Genomic DNA, 15,436 nt, shown 5'->3' on the forward strand with positions numbered 1-15,436 from the left:
CTCGAAGAGGAATTGCAGACCTGTTCATTTCTATACAGCACCTTTTCTACGTGTTTTAACAAGAGCCCCGTTTTGTTTGCTGCTCCGTAGAGTTTTAAGTTTACTTTCGTGCTCTCTTGTTTTGTAAATATTTTTATATACAGGACCGGGGGAATGAGCGCGCAGGAGAATTCCCTTATCCCCCCCCCCCCACAGACTCTGATCTCTGATCTTGATGTCCTGAACAGAGACAAACCTTTCTTCAGCAGATGCAGCTGCAGTCAGCTTTTTACAACCTAGCTCACTAAGGAGGAGCAGCAGCTGAGCAGCCTGCATGTCCTTGCAGGGAATATCTAAATATATAGTATGTATACATTTATGCTCATAATGTTTTGGGGTTTTTTTAATATGGAGTCAGGCAGCCTGTATTTATACAAATGTGCACTACTGGATATGCTGACAGAATCCTCCCCTCCCTCCTGCCTTCCAAGGAGAGTGAGCAGAGAAGACTGCTGTCGAACGATCGTGCTTGGCAATAAAGCAGAAGGTGCTCCCATTCCGCTACAGGTGGGATTCCTCTCTGCTTCCTGGACATCCACACAGGTCGACACCGGGGTCCTTTCCAGACCAGCGCTAGAAGAGAGATGGCATCTTTTCAAGTGATCTGCACATTTCGGTCCCTAAATTCATTGAGACTGGGGGAGTGATCCCTCACGATCCTCAGCCTATCACTGCACTTGCCTAGGAGACTTTTTATTTTTTACTTGGGATTTTTATGAAGCATTGTTTTTTATATCTTACAGCACTTGTTTTCTTTTTTTTTTGTAAAGAACATAGCAGTTGCTGATGGGCTGTTCTCTCTCTCTTTCTTTTTTTACACTTAGAGCTGTCAGGCTGTGTTGCTCAGCTGCCCCATGATGGTATTCTTGGAGTTGTGATGTAGGATTTTGTGGAAACAGCAGCCCTTTGCAGTGGGAATTAGGAAACGGGGGAAGCTGGTTGCGTCTGTTGTCGAGACCATTACCTCATGTTGATTAATTTTGCCAAAAGTACCGCTTGGCAGTGGTATTGTCAGCATGGCCTGTGAAAGGTTCAGGGACAGAGAGAGAGTGGGATATCCTAAAACACTTGGGTGAAGACCCAGATAGCATGGCCCTACACACACCAGATGGATGGAGCACTGAGTATTTCATTGAGCAGCATGCCAGACAATTTTTTATTATTGTTGTTGTTGTTGTTGTTACTCACTTTGGTGGTATCTGTCCTGTGAAAATAAGAGACCGGAGCTACATTGCTGGCCTCCAACAGAGACTAATGTGGAGATGCGGATAATGATGCTTACAGAAACACCAGTTGCCAAGAATGGGGTCTGAATCTCAGAGGCCGGTATAAGGCGATGCCACATCGCCCTCTAATGGTCAGAGAGGGAATTGAGATTCCCACACCACAGTAAGATCTCATGAAACCTCCTGGTGTCACCAAGAAAAGTGACCCGGAGTGATTTTTTAAGCAGCAGATACCAGTCATCCCTTTGATCTCTTTTCCTTTCTGTTCTTTTACCCACATAACTGTGTGAGGATCCCAAAAAGTCATGAAGTCCTGTCTTGTTAACATCAGGGAGCTTACTGGCAAGGCGTAGTTGTACACACTCTCAGTACTGCCACTGCTGCTCAGACATTGGAGAATCTGTAGCGTTCGTACACGGGAACAGTTTCTGATCTTGTCATGGTCAAGTAGCAATACGAACTTGGCTTTTGCGGATGGAAATCAAAGAAACTCCGCAGTCTCTTGGCTCTTCTGGGAGGTGCTTTCCCATTTGTGCTGTGGAGACATCAGAAAGCAGGAGCCTTTTTGTTGACCATTCGTTGACAGCGTGAACCGCCTGAAAACAATTTTCATGACGTCTGATGAAACGACTGCCTTTCTCCCAGTTTTCTCCCTTCTGTGAATCACCATAGACTGACAGATAAAAGAGCTGTTGGAACCCGGAACTTGGCAGCCCTACAGGATGGGTTTCGGACGACTCTTTCTGGGTGTCATGAGGTGAAAGTCAGATGTGTAAAAGGCACTGCTCCTTTTTTAAACAAATTTCTTAGGACTGATCCAGCCTTTTTGTATATCTGTTTTTTTTTTTACAAAATTTTTTTTTTTACATGTTGGGTTTTTTTTTTACGTAACTGTTTTAATTTTTGTTTTGGTCCCAAAAAATTGCTGAGTATGACCGTTGTGATATACAGACTTCAAGAATTGTGGTATACAATGTAACACATAGCAGCAGCAGGTTTTGTCTTGAAGGAAGATGTATAAATGACCCTTTTTGACACAGTGTTAAGATGTTTCCTGAAAACCTTAGTAGTAGCCACATAATGTACTACTCTAAAGCAGTAGGTACTATACTAAAGCTCATGATATTGTGTTGATTTTATCTCATCTCAAGTGTGTTGCAACTGTACTCATCCTCTGTTTCAATGCCAGGGCGTTAATGCAAGTCTGTTGTTCCTATGCAAATGTATATCTACCCGAAACAGATTGGAAATATCATCGTCATTTCACTTGCAGAATCAGTCAGTACTATTTTAGATTCCCGCTACTCCTTGAAAACCTTATGTTTTACTTTCAGTTTTTGGCTTTGGTCTCCAGCACTGCAGTTTCGGAATCAGTACTGTCTTTTCCAGAGGTTGCTTTGCCTTTTTGTCAGAATCTCCCGTCCATATCGTAACATCGTAAGTGAGGATCCCAGACTGAATTAGAAAGGTCCTGACTGGAGGCCTTTGACTTTTGGGATTCAAAACAAAACCTGTGCTGCACTGTAAACGTAAGTGGAGGTTCCTACGTTTCCACTGATGTGTGACGGGAAACACCCTGCATTCTGGCGTGCTAATCTTAGTGACGACGCACTTCTGCAGGAGGGAGTACTGTATATAGCAAATAGCAGAATGGAACCTGGGGGATACATACTGTAAGCTTTGGAAGTCAGTTACGGCCACCAGTCTGATTGGATTCTGACTGGAGTGAAAGGAAAACATGATGAAGAGGAGGGTGTGCTTCTGTCTGGGATGGTGTTGAAATGCTTTAGGGCAGTAATGCCTCCTGTGCAGCAGTGTTATTTTCTGTGCACGTGTGTTATTCTGAGACAGCTGTTGTCGGTAGGGAGCTCTTCAGCGTTTTTGTTCTGGCTTCTTCAGTTTTTCTTTTTTTTTTTACTGAAGTGATGCACTTCAGTACGTGGACAGTGCCTTTTGGAGTCTGGGTATTAACCTCGGCGTCACAGTCCAATTCTAACCTCAGTTTTGCCTTCTTCAAGAGGTTTGTGCATTTCCCAAGTTTGTGTCTTTGCCGAATTTGATTTATTTGCAGCAAAATGTGACGGTCGCTAGATAGAGTGCTCTTAAATGAATTTCTGTCTCATTAAAAAGAATATTGTGGAAAGACGGTTTAGTGAATGAAATGCTTTTCTGTTCTAAGGAATATTAACTATCATCATTTAAATGAATTTGAAATATTGTACATAAGACCACATTTTAAGAGTTCTTCATTATCATGGAATAGAAAAATGTATTTGCTATGGTAATTGTCCTTAATGCACTGTTATTGCCGAACTATTTAGTGGTAAATTAATACTATTTAATATGTTTTGTTTGTTTTTGTTTTTTAATGTCGTTTAGACACTAAAAAATGACAAAAGAAATAAGGACAGAGAATGTCCATTTTAACAATCATGTATGAGAGTTTTTTTATATAGTATATATAAACAATAGTGCACTTCTAAAACTGCACCTGTTCACATTGCCCCTTGTTAATGTGTGTTGCATGTGCTTGTCTTTTTCAGTCCAAACCTTTCAGCACTTAAGTCACTCATTCAGTTATGTGTATATATATACCAATACATTCACAGAGACTGGACATAAGGAAATAGATGCCCACGTTTGGAAGGGTTACACGTTGTCTCATGATACAATACAGAGTCTGCTGCCATTAGTCAGCCCTGTGCTATGTTTCTTAGTTTTCTTAGTTTCTTTCGGTCTTTATGTTGAATTTGAATGTAGGAAAGAAACTGGCTATGCTGTTAACCAGACACAAGACCAATCCTCAGTCGTGTCTCAGAAGCAGAAGCCTTTCCTGCGCAAGGTCTGGGCTCACAAGGTGTTAACCCCCAGAGCACTTCAGAACAAAAATCCATATCAACCTTGCCCCCCCCCCCCCCCCCCCCCCCCAAAAGACTCAAAATGGCCTACTTAATGCAAATAAAGCAAAGAAATTTGGGTAAAGGCGTAAAAAAGGTTTTTCTTTCCAGATCTGGGTGCCTGTTTCCTTACATCTGTTTTCTGTGTGTGTCTATACTCGGACCTTATGTGTAGAATATCTGCTGTGATTCCATAGCTTTTTCAACTAAGGCAATATGAGAATAGCACAGTGCAGGAAAAATAAAAATACTAGTACAGCTGCTTTTAGCAAAGTTGTCTTAATTTCACTGTACAAATGACTGTTAAATGAGAAAAAAAGTCATGTATATTTATTTTATATCCTCTATTGTAATAAAATTTCTTTTGCTTCAGATGTGATGTTTTGTGGTTGTTTTATTTGATAATTCCCTCACTGTTTGCAGGTTTAACTGAAATAAAATAACATGCTCCATTTTTGGTTGTTTTCTACCAGTTTAATTTGTAAGGCATTTAATTCTTTTGTCCCCCAAAATCCCATTATTACCGATAATGGTTTGCATACAAGCACATGAAGCCATGATGAATGTAAGATGGCTGTTAAAATGCATTTTAAAGATTTAAACAAACTTTGGTAAGGCTTGAATTAGTGAATGTGAAAGGGGTTCCCATGCAGTAGTGTTCAATATGGTGTGTATTAAATCTCCAACCTTGAAGGAGACATCTTCAGCTACGCTCTGCATTGCAAAACACAGCTTAAGAATTTGCTTTGATAATTTCTGCGGAGTCCAATTGAAGCACAAATGCTGCATGGATATGTCTACATTGATTTCTTTGTAAGAGAACAGCATCTTGTGTGTTGGGAGAAATCCCATCTTCTCACAGCTTTTTCCAGTTCAGGGACATGGGGGCGCTAGAGTCTATCCCAGCAGGCAACAGGCCCAAGGCAGGAGACACCAGTCCGTCACAGAGCACACACAGACGCAAACACACACCAGAGCCAGTTTCCCCAGATGCCAATCAACCTCCCAGCATGAGCTGTAGGAGGAGACTGGAGCACCTGGAGGAAACCCATGTGAACTCAGGGAGAACATACAGACTCCACACAGACAGCACCCCAGGGCTGGAGCTGAACCCAGGGCCCCAGAGCTGCAAGACAGCCATGTAAACCACGGAGCACTGAATTTGGGAGGAGAGTGACTACGGGATGAAATATGGCATCGATGATGGATGGATGGTCAACTCCTGTGATCTTGTTGGTCAACCTGCCTGTCAAACACACTTGCTGTAAAAGCTCGAACTGATTAATTGCTCAGTTCAGGTAAACTGCTCCTCGTGCGAAATGCTGGGAAGATTCCCCTTCCCACCTGCACAAGAAACCGCATGTCCCCATGTTTTGTTGACATATTACTAAGTTCTGAATTTGCTCAGCTTTGCCCAAAGCAGTTAGGATTCTCAGCGTTGTCACTAAATCAGCCCTTCTATATTTTTTTTTAGGAAACAGTATTGTTACACAAAAGACAAGACAAGAAATATCTGAGTTGAGACACTTTGACATAGCTGAGGTATCTCTGTGGCCTTTTTAATATTTTTTCCAGAACAGTTTCTGTGTCTGTGCAGGCAGAGACAGTGAAGTCGGGATTATGTTTGTGTGGTCATGTGTGTACATGACAGGTCACAATCTTACAACATGTCTTCATTAAATAGTTAAAGTATATTCGGGTTCCGTGTTCACACTGTGGAATTTCATTTGCCTGACGTTTGGTAACTGAAAATATGTGTATGTCCCTTGCAACTCATGGAAAGCAGGCTAATAAGAAAAAGAAGCACTATCCTCATTAATTTTACTTATCCACATAAAATAAATGATAAAAACGACTTCTGTGCTAGCCCATCACTGAGTTAAATGTGTACGTTGGAGTGCTCAGCAGAATGGATTGACACAGATGTGACCACAGCTCCACGCTGGCTCAGAGCCTCTTGCCCTGAATGAGTTATAGAGCTCGTTCACTCTTCACTGTATACACTCGGGCTGCGTCAAGAGGGAGCCGCAATGAATATTTGTCTATGAGTTCACTGGCTGAATCTTTCATTGGTGGTAGGGTATACTGCAGGGTATTTCACTGGAGTAATTCAGGTGGAGTACCTGGCTCAAGGGTACAACAGCGGTGTCTCCTTGGAATTTGAACCCACAACCTTCCAGTTACTAGTCCAGAACCCTAACAATGGCTGCACGCTGCTTCCTTCTGAGTACATGGTCAGAGATTCAGAAAGAATTAGGACTCTCTCCTGGCGCAGGAGCCTGACTGAAAAGGTACCTTCCTAATTCTGTTGGATAAACCTGGATAAAGGTTGGATAAACCTTTTTCTTAATATACTCTATCACATTTTCGACTCTCAATCTGCGAACTATCATAAGACTCTTTTGCGTGCTTTTAATATTAAGAAAAGAAGAATGATGATGTAAGAAATTCATCAGCTAATGTTGCGACATCATTAATGGATGCATTAATAAACCTGGTTTTACTTTAAAAATTAGATTACAAGATCATATAACGAATTCTATTTTCAACATTATATAGTAAATGTTAGGCAACACTCTTGAACTCTGTTGAAATATCATTCTGTAAGATAACATTTGTACTGTTTACATCATCTTATTATGGGCTGTTGATCATGAGTAGGTCTCGGCCTGTTTTCTGTCAAAGCACACAGATCCGTTAGGACTGTTAGTGTGTTGCAGAAAAGGCTCTGACAAACTGAACGTGCAGATGGTTTGTGGGGCTGGGGGATGAAGTTCTGTTCAGCCGCCACTCGGATTTCCTTTTCTAGCGAGAATAAATATTCATCCCTCTACCGATTTCTCAACAGAACCTTGCCTCATGGGAAATGAATGCACTGAGTGCTGAACCTGTGGTCTGAGGATCAATGTTTTGCTCCGCCTGTGTAGTCATTTGTGGTCAACTCTGTGCATTATAAACGACTGCCGTTTGAAATGTCTGTAATTCCAGGAAGCTTCAACATCCACTTCTTGGCAGTGGGAGGTTCCATTTCAGCTGCACCATCGTGTGTGGCAGAGCCAGTCTCTTGGGACTTAGAGGAGCGATCTTGCTGAAGAAGATTCCCCTTCCCTGCGGCATCCCTCTTTTTCCATTGCTCTCTCTACGAGAGTCACCGCGCCGTTTCTGCAAGCCAGATGCCCAAACAGGCTTACAGGCCGCTTACGCTGAGCAATGGATCCTTTCTTTTTTCTCCATCAGAAAGGCTGAAAACAAGAAACAAGCTTGTTTGGTTTTCGGCAACGAATCCATCCTAGCTTTCAGCAAACTGGACTATTTTCTGTGGAATGCTACAGTATGTGTGATGTTACATCTCCTTAACAGATAATTAAGGTTCAATCTGATCTGCTTCCTGCTAACATTGATATGAATATGATTTAAAGACTTTGAGGATTTGCTAGAACCTAAGTCCGATGTCTGTTCTAGTACACGAATGAAAGCTTACTTACACCAGTTACTACACGGTAACTGCTTAGTTTGTTTTTTATTACAAAACAGCACATGTGGGGAGGTTTCTTAAACCGTTGGACCTTGATATATTGTGTATTTTAAACAAAGTAAATATTGTTAAACCTTCTGCTTTCTTAATGCTATTATTTGTATTTTTTGTGCATTTGTCTATGCCGAAGAAAGTCTCAGCCATTAATGATTCACGATCAAGTCAAATGTCTCTCACTGGCCAAGTGCCTCGTCTTATCTTACATTTTTGGAAACGTTTATTTTTTCCGTACGACTTCGGAAGCACTGGCAACATGTTTGTGTGAGGAACTCGGGGGTGCCTTTCATTCACAGAAACAAGCAGTAGAGTATCCCCTGCCTGCAGCTGTGTGCCAGCTGGATCCGCAGGTTTAGAAGCTCTGTTGCCTTCACTGGCACAACCTCAGAAAAGGACACACAGCTGCAAACACTGCCTCACAGTTCTACATCTTTGCCTCGAAATGCAGGGCACACAGCTCCAGTCAACACATACAGTATAAGACCACATTGTATAAATGTCTTTAGCGCCTTTCTAAGGCAGAGAGCCTTAGCTTTTCAGTCAATTTTAAAATATTAGGAAGAAGGAATTGATTGACCTCATCGACAGCAGAAAGTCAGCCAGTTCCTAATCTCGTCGTCAGGATCTGTAATCAACGACCCACTAGGAACGTGCTCATTTCTAATTTTGTGAGGGTTAGTCGGTATGTCTTATTGATCTGGTGTGAACAATATTACTCCCATTTTGCACTTTATGAGCTGCAGGTTCTTCTATAGAGTGGCGCTAGGAGCTGGATATGTTGAGCTTGTGTGGGCTGACCTGTGAAATAACATCACCTTTTTCTGTCCCACCGGTACCAGTTGCGTAACAGCGGGCTTGCCCTCTCTAAAAGCCGAAAAAGATGAAACTGTAAAGAACGACGAGGCTTTCTTTTTGTATCTGAGCGCAAATCTTAATCACGTGTTCATGATTTGTATCGATTGTTTTATACAGGGGATGCGGCAATATTTTCCACGGCCTGTAAAATCACTACATGGTCCAGGCGTAAGAAGGGCTGAGCTTTAGAGCCGCAGTGATCCACAGCGAGCCTGGAGTGGCAGAACAGGAGGCGAGACCGTGCTGCATGCTAGTCAGAGGTGCTCCAGTAGGAAAACGTTCATTGGAATAGCTTCTAAACATCTCTGGCTTGTTAAGCAAACGGGACACCACATATTTTAGTAAAAGTCTTACTTTAGCAGACTCCATAGCCACCCTGGTTTTCACATTGAAGAAGTGGACAGGTTTCTTCCTTCTTGTGTGCTCAAAACTGGTTTGTCTTTTACCACTTGGACGTATTATGAGATATGCTATGCCCAGCTGAAAACCTCGTGATGATACAGCTAAGAGGTACACCTACTGTACGTGTGCACCCTATATTAGTCTTATGAAATAGTGATCGCTTAACCATCTGACCGTTTGTGAACCGCATTAATGTAGAACATTGAGGATTTTATCCAAGTGACAAAAGAAACCCTCTCTTCGTCACTGGCGCAGTAGTAATAGTGGAGTAGGGCATCAGTACAGTAGTGTAGTATTAGTGGAGCAGTGGTTAGAGTTCTGGATTTGAAACTTAAATTTTGTGGGTTATAAATACCATGTAGGGCAATAGCATTGTGTTTTCTCACCTACAGCAGTAGTAATTAGTAATCCCATTACTAATAATATAAATAATATCTAGCATATCTAGCAAAGCAGAACCATTAAGGTTTCCAGAATCAGCAGCTAAAAACAACTTTCTGGAATTATGTTACAAGATATGACTTGCTGAATTGATGGTTGCTGTCAATATTTGTTAAACATGAACATAATCTCACTTAAAGATTAAACAAATTGGCATTTTGATACGTCACTGTCATCTATTTGCTCACATTGAATACTGTATCTATTTTTCTCAAAGCCACAGAGAACGTAACAAGAAGACTAAAAATTGAAAATAGCTCTTCAGAACTTTACTTTTTTTGAAAAGCTATTTAAGAAATAGAAATGTTACAGAAAAGCTAATAATAATAATAATCCATACACTTATATAGCGCTTTTCTCCACTAAACACTATACAGGTAATGGGGATCCCCTCCACCACCACCAGTGTGCAGCCCCACCTGGATGATATGAAAGCAGCCATAGTGCGCCAGAATGCTCACCACCACACACCAGCTCTCAGTGGGAAGGAGAGCAGAGTGATGAAACCAGTTCAGACATGGGGATTATTAGGAGGCCATGATTGGTAAAGGCCAGGGGGAAATTTGGCCAGAACACCAGGGTGAAACCTTTGCTCTTTTCGAGAAACGCCCTGGGATTTTTAATGACCACAAAGAGTCAGGACCTCGGTTTTACGTCTCATCCAAAGGACAGCACCTTTTTACAGTATAGTGTCCCTATAACTATACTGGGGCATTAGAACCCACACAGACCGCAGGGTGAGCGCCCCCTACTGGCCCCTCTAACACCACTTCCAGCAGCAACCTTACTGTAGCTTTCCCAGGAGTCTCCCCTCCAGGTGCTGGCCAGGCTCACACCTGCTGGGCTTCAGTGGGCTGCCAGCTGTAAAAGCTGGTTTAAAAAGGCATCAGCATATTACTCTGTGTCACAACGAACTGTGTGAACTGTATCATTACACCACAAAGAGATGTACAGATGATTCATACCTCTTTCCCAATTATCACAGGCACACAACACAATTACCAGAAGGGCTACAGTTTTGTCTGCTATCTACTGTCCACTCACAGGTTATGCAATTAGTTTTGGTGGACAATTATTTTGGCGCGTACATTAGAGCAGGTTCATGCCTTGTGAGAAGAGACAATAAAAATGATTTACTACCGATGCCTCAGTCCTAGATGGCACAAGTACTTACAAGAGACTTTAACCTCCTCCCACTCCTCTCTCCATGGGTGTGTACGCTCTGAAATGAGTCAGAGCGGCTTGCCTGAGGCGGACATCCTGTGAATAATAATAATAATTAATACTTCCTTGCTCTCATATAGCGCTTTTCAGGACACTCCACTCAAAGCTCTTTATGGGTCATGGGGATCCCCACCACCACCAGTGTGCAGCCCCACCTGGCTGATGCACCAGTACTCTCCCCACACACCAGCTCTCAGTGGGGAGGAGAGCAGAGTGATGAAGCCAGTTCAGAGATGGGGATTATTAGGAGGTCATGATTGATAAAGGTCAGGAGGAAATTTGGCCAGGATGCTGGAGTGACACCCCTACTCTTTTCAAGAAACACCCTGGGATATTTAAAGACCACAGAGAGTCAGGACCTCGGTTTTACGTCTCATCTGAAGGACAACGCCTTTTTACAGTATAGTGTCCTCGTCACTATACTGGGGCATTAGGACCCACACAGACCGCAGGGTGAGCACCCCCTGCTGGCCCCACTAACACCTCTTCCAGCAGCACACTTAGTCTTTCCCAGGAGGTCTCCCATCCAGGCACTGACCAGGCTCACACCTGCTGAGCTTCAGTTGAGCCCTGAAGTGAAGTACTTCACTCACATTGCTTTATTAATACGCACCCTTGTAGCAAAGGTCACAACTTTAAGTTGCTCTGGATAAAAAGGTCAGACAAATGTCCTCACAGGTGCAGACCAGAACTCGACTGTGATTCATTTCCTGAGCTCATTGTACGGCAAAGACCCCCAAAGCAGATCTGCAAGGTGAACAGCTGTCTTATGCATCGATTTGCACTGCTTTGGCTGAGCTGTGGTTGTGCAGGCTTGCACCGCCTGTTGCTGTATGATACATGACGGGTCTTCCTGCGATCCACACCTCTCTGTGGTAAGGGTCTGCTGGTCCAGCTGGAGTGCTAGTGGTTTGGATGAAGGGATAAAAAAGCAGGGCAAAAGCCAGCCAGCCAGTTTTTCCCAGGAGTCTCCCATCCAGGTACTAGCCAGGCTCACACCTGCTGAGCTTCAGGGGGCTGCTAGCTGTGAGTTGCAGGGTGATATTTGAGTTGCAGACATGATATTTCTTGGTATGAACAATGGACTTAACATAGTTTAGGAATAAAATACATTATTTCTACATTCATCCGCCTTAAAAGTATTAGCTAGAATTTGTTTCCCTGCTCAGAGTTCATAGAAAATTTCCATAAACCTTATGGAGCATCCAAAATCATTGAAACATACAGTATATTTTCTGATTTTGTGCAGTAGAGTGCAAATTTAGACCATACTTTGCTTCTGTAGCTTTTGCAATTTTTATCTGTTGTACATACAAGTCATAGCACTGTAACTGAAAATCCTGAAAAACTCCTTTGAAATTACCAAAATTTTTCACCACCCCCCCCAGGTGGTAGCGGCTGTTGGTTATTCTCCAACACACATGGAAATCGAACGCAGCAACAAGAAATGATCAATATTTGTAATGCACAGATTTTAAATGATGTGTGATTCTTAATCATCACCTCAATCAATTTATTCGCAAGGGATTGTGGTGCATTTGCGTGAAGATACGTAAAGCTTTTAAGTTCTGATTAAGTAATATTCACTTTAAAAAACGCACAGATATAATTTGTAAATTCAATAAAATGGGATGCCTTCGGAAAGAGGGGAATACTTTTGCAAGGCAGTGTATATTGAGCAACCCCCTTAGTGAGAAGGCTGGTGGTGTTTCCCTCACTTCAGAGAGAAGATGTCAGGTACAGACAGAGCCTTAAGTGCAGATTGATTTTCTTTTCCGCAGGGCCCCTGTAGTAGCTTTGCCGATCACCAGGGGTCCTCGGACCACAGGCTGGAAACCGGTGGCTGAGACTCCGAACTTCAGTTTTTAACACTGTGCGAAAAACCACTGAACTCACAGAAAGTAACTGTATTCTATAGGATGGTTGGAATGTTTACAAAATACTGTATATAATGACTATTCATTATCAATGAAGATATTTTTATCATCATCATTTGTTCAATTATCCTTGAAAAGCATGGTGGAATGTTCCAAAATTAAATAAAAAAGCACAAATTGTGCGTCTCAGTGGTAGCCTCAGTGGTGTGGATATTTATCAGAGCGGTATATCCACGGTCGTGGCAGTGGTGAAGTCTAAAGGTCATTCGCCATTGAGTTATGACAAATGAATGCGTAAGTGATTCACAGGAACACAACACGCAGCGTCTTCTCATTACAGAAAATCAATGTGATGACTCCAACAGTAGCAGCCTGCATGTACTCACAGCTGTATGGGCTAACTCTCGGTTGGCACGCTGAAGTCCAAGTTATAGCGACAGCATATTCTGAATCATGCACACGCCTTATAAGGCTTAGACCGTACAGAATGTAAAATGAAGTGATTTGCACAGAAAGAATTACAGAAGCAGATTCTCATTAATGTTATTCAGAACAAACAAAACAATGTTTAGGAGCAGAGAGCAGAGCAGGTATTTATCTTGCTTTGTAAAGACGAAGTTTAAATCATACACAGAAAAGGACTTATACAATGTAAATATGCTTCTTCACTCATAAACGTTCAACTGACTAAATCTGGACTCTTACCTTTTCTCTTTCTTACCTCAAGCTCACCATTCTGTTCTTAAGTTCTGTCCTTCATAAACTCAATATATTATATAAGACTGAATGAAAAAAATGTCTAAAGGCCAAGAAGTCACACCTGAAGGTCAGTTGATGAAAACTAAGAAGCCACTATGTCTTGTTTAATAAAAAGGTAAAGGTTATAATTCTAGTTAAACTAATGTCTTCTGTTCTTTTGAAAAATATGAAATAGCTCCAATGTGACCACTTTTCTTTCCTCATCACACGTCTCTGTAAATAAAACTGCTGTTATTATTGCTTTTTATTAAGCACAAAGTAAAACCATATAAATCTGAACACTAGTGCTAAATATGTGAGGCAGGTAAAATAGTTGTTTTATTACGCCATAACGGTTTATACCATGTGTGATGTAACTAGATACTGTAATAATTAAAAATATAATCATGTTAAATAAAATGTAGTCTGAATGTTGGTGCAGTGATGAGTGTCTGTGTGGGTTTCCTCCTACAGTCCAAAGGCATACTGTATATGTCGGTTAATTGACTCCTGGGAAAATCGGCTCTGGTGTGAGTGTGTCTACCCTGCAATTAAAGGAGGGTTATTTCAGATGATGACTAATGTCCAAATATCACAGAAACAGTTCATGGCCATCATTCACTCACTGAGACACTGAGTAAAACAATGTGGAATACACAGAAACATATTTAAAAGTTTTGTTTAATTGTTTTAGCCTTTTTAAATACATTTTAGTCACTTGCATTTGTCTGTCCTTGTTTTTGAATATTGTCAGATGTTCCTGTTTTTTTAATCAAATGCAAATAGCAATTCTACAAGGAAACTACATTGTTTTTTTCTTCTCCAGCTGTTCTTTCTGCTAATTGCTCGACATGTTAGAACAGGTTAGTGTTGCAGACCAACACCCTAGTATCTAGAGTTTAAAACGTAACTTACCTTTGCAAAGGCAAATAGAAATCAACTGCTGGTATAAACAAAGATGCAAACAGTAACAATACTTACACAGCGATGTAACATAGAGATATTGCAGGGACGTGGAACCATCAAGTAAAAATAGATATTTTGTCCAGTTCCTTTTCAAGAGGAAAAGGACACACCATATAAAACATACTGGATTTTCAATGATTATAATATATGCAATGTATTGGGTGTTCGTAGCTGTTTTATATAGAACGTGAATTTTGTATATTTGAGGGTACTTTTCATTTTCGTCTTTAAGAAAAGATTGTGCAGTATGACCTTCTCCCTTCACGCTCTCAGTAGGTTATCGAAAAACTGTAGAAATACAAATCACATCTCAGTAGACTACTACTGCATCACCAAGCTGAAAATAGCGTGAAGTTTCTTGAGTTGTGAATGTGTCTTTTGGGACAGATACAGTGGCAAGGAGGAAGTTAGAACTCCCTTATTCCTGGCAGGGGGTTTGTGGGTTCAGTCTTGGATGGAGCCCTACAGTTAGTAATAATAACTCCTTACACTTATACAGCGCTTTTCTGGACACTCCACTCAAAGCTCTTTACAGGTAATGGGGATCCCCTCCACCCCCACCAGTGTGCAGCCCCACCTGGATGATGCAATGGCAGCCATAGTGCACCAGTATGCTCCCCACACACCAGCTCTCAGTGGGGAGGAGAGCAGAGTGATGAAGCCAGTTCAGAGATGGGGATTATTAGGAGGCCATGATTGGTAAGGGCCAATGGGAAATTTGGCCAGGACGCTGGGGTTACACCCCTCCTCTTTTTGAGATACACCCTGGGATTTTTAATGACCACAGTCAGGACCTCGGTTTTACATCTCATCCGAAGGATGGCGCCTTTTTACAGTATAGTGTCCTCGTCACTATACTGCGGCATTAGGACCCACACAGACCGCAGGGTGAACGCCCCCTGCTGGCCCCACTAACACCTCTTCCAACAACAACCTTAGTCTTTCCCAGGAGGTCTCCCATCCAGGTACTGACCAGGCTCACACCTGTTGAGCTTCAGTTGAGCCCTGAAGTGAAGTACTTCACTCACATTGCTTTATTAATACGCACCCTTGTAGCAAAGGTCACAACTTTAAGTTGCTCTGGATAAAAAGGTCAGACAAATATCCTCACAGGTGCAGACCAGAACTCGACTGTGATTCATTTCCTGAGCTCATTGTACGGCAAAGACCCCCAAAGCAGATCTGCAAGGTGAACAGCTGTCTTATGCATCGATTTGCACTGCTTTGGCTGAGCTGTGG

The sequence above is a fragment of the Atractosteus spatula genome, chromosome 2, assembly GCF_055471065.1.
Source record: "Atractosteus spatula isolate fAtrSpa1 chromosome 2, fAtrSpa1.hap1, whole genome shotgun sequence".
Taxonomy (NCBI): Eukaryota; Metazoa; Chordata; class Actinopteri; order Semionotiformes; family Lepisosteidae; genus Atractosteus; species Atractosteus spatula.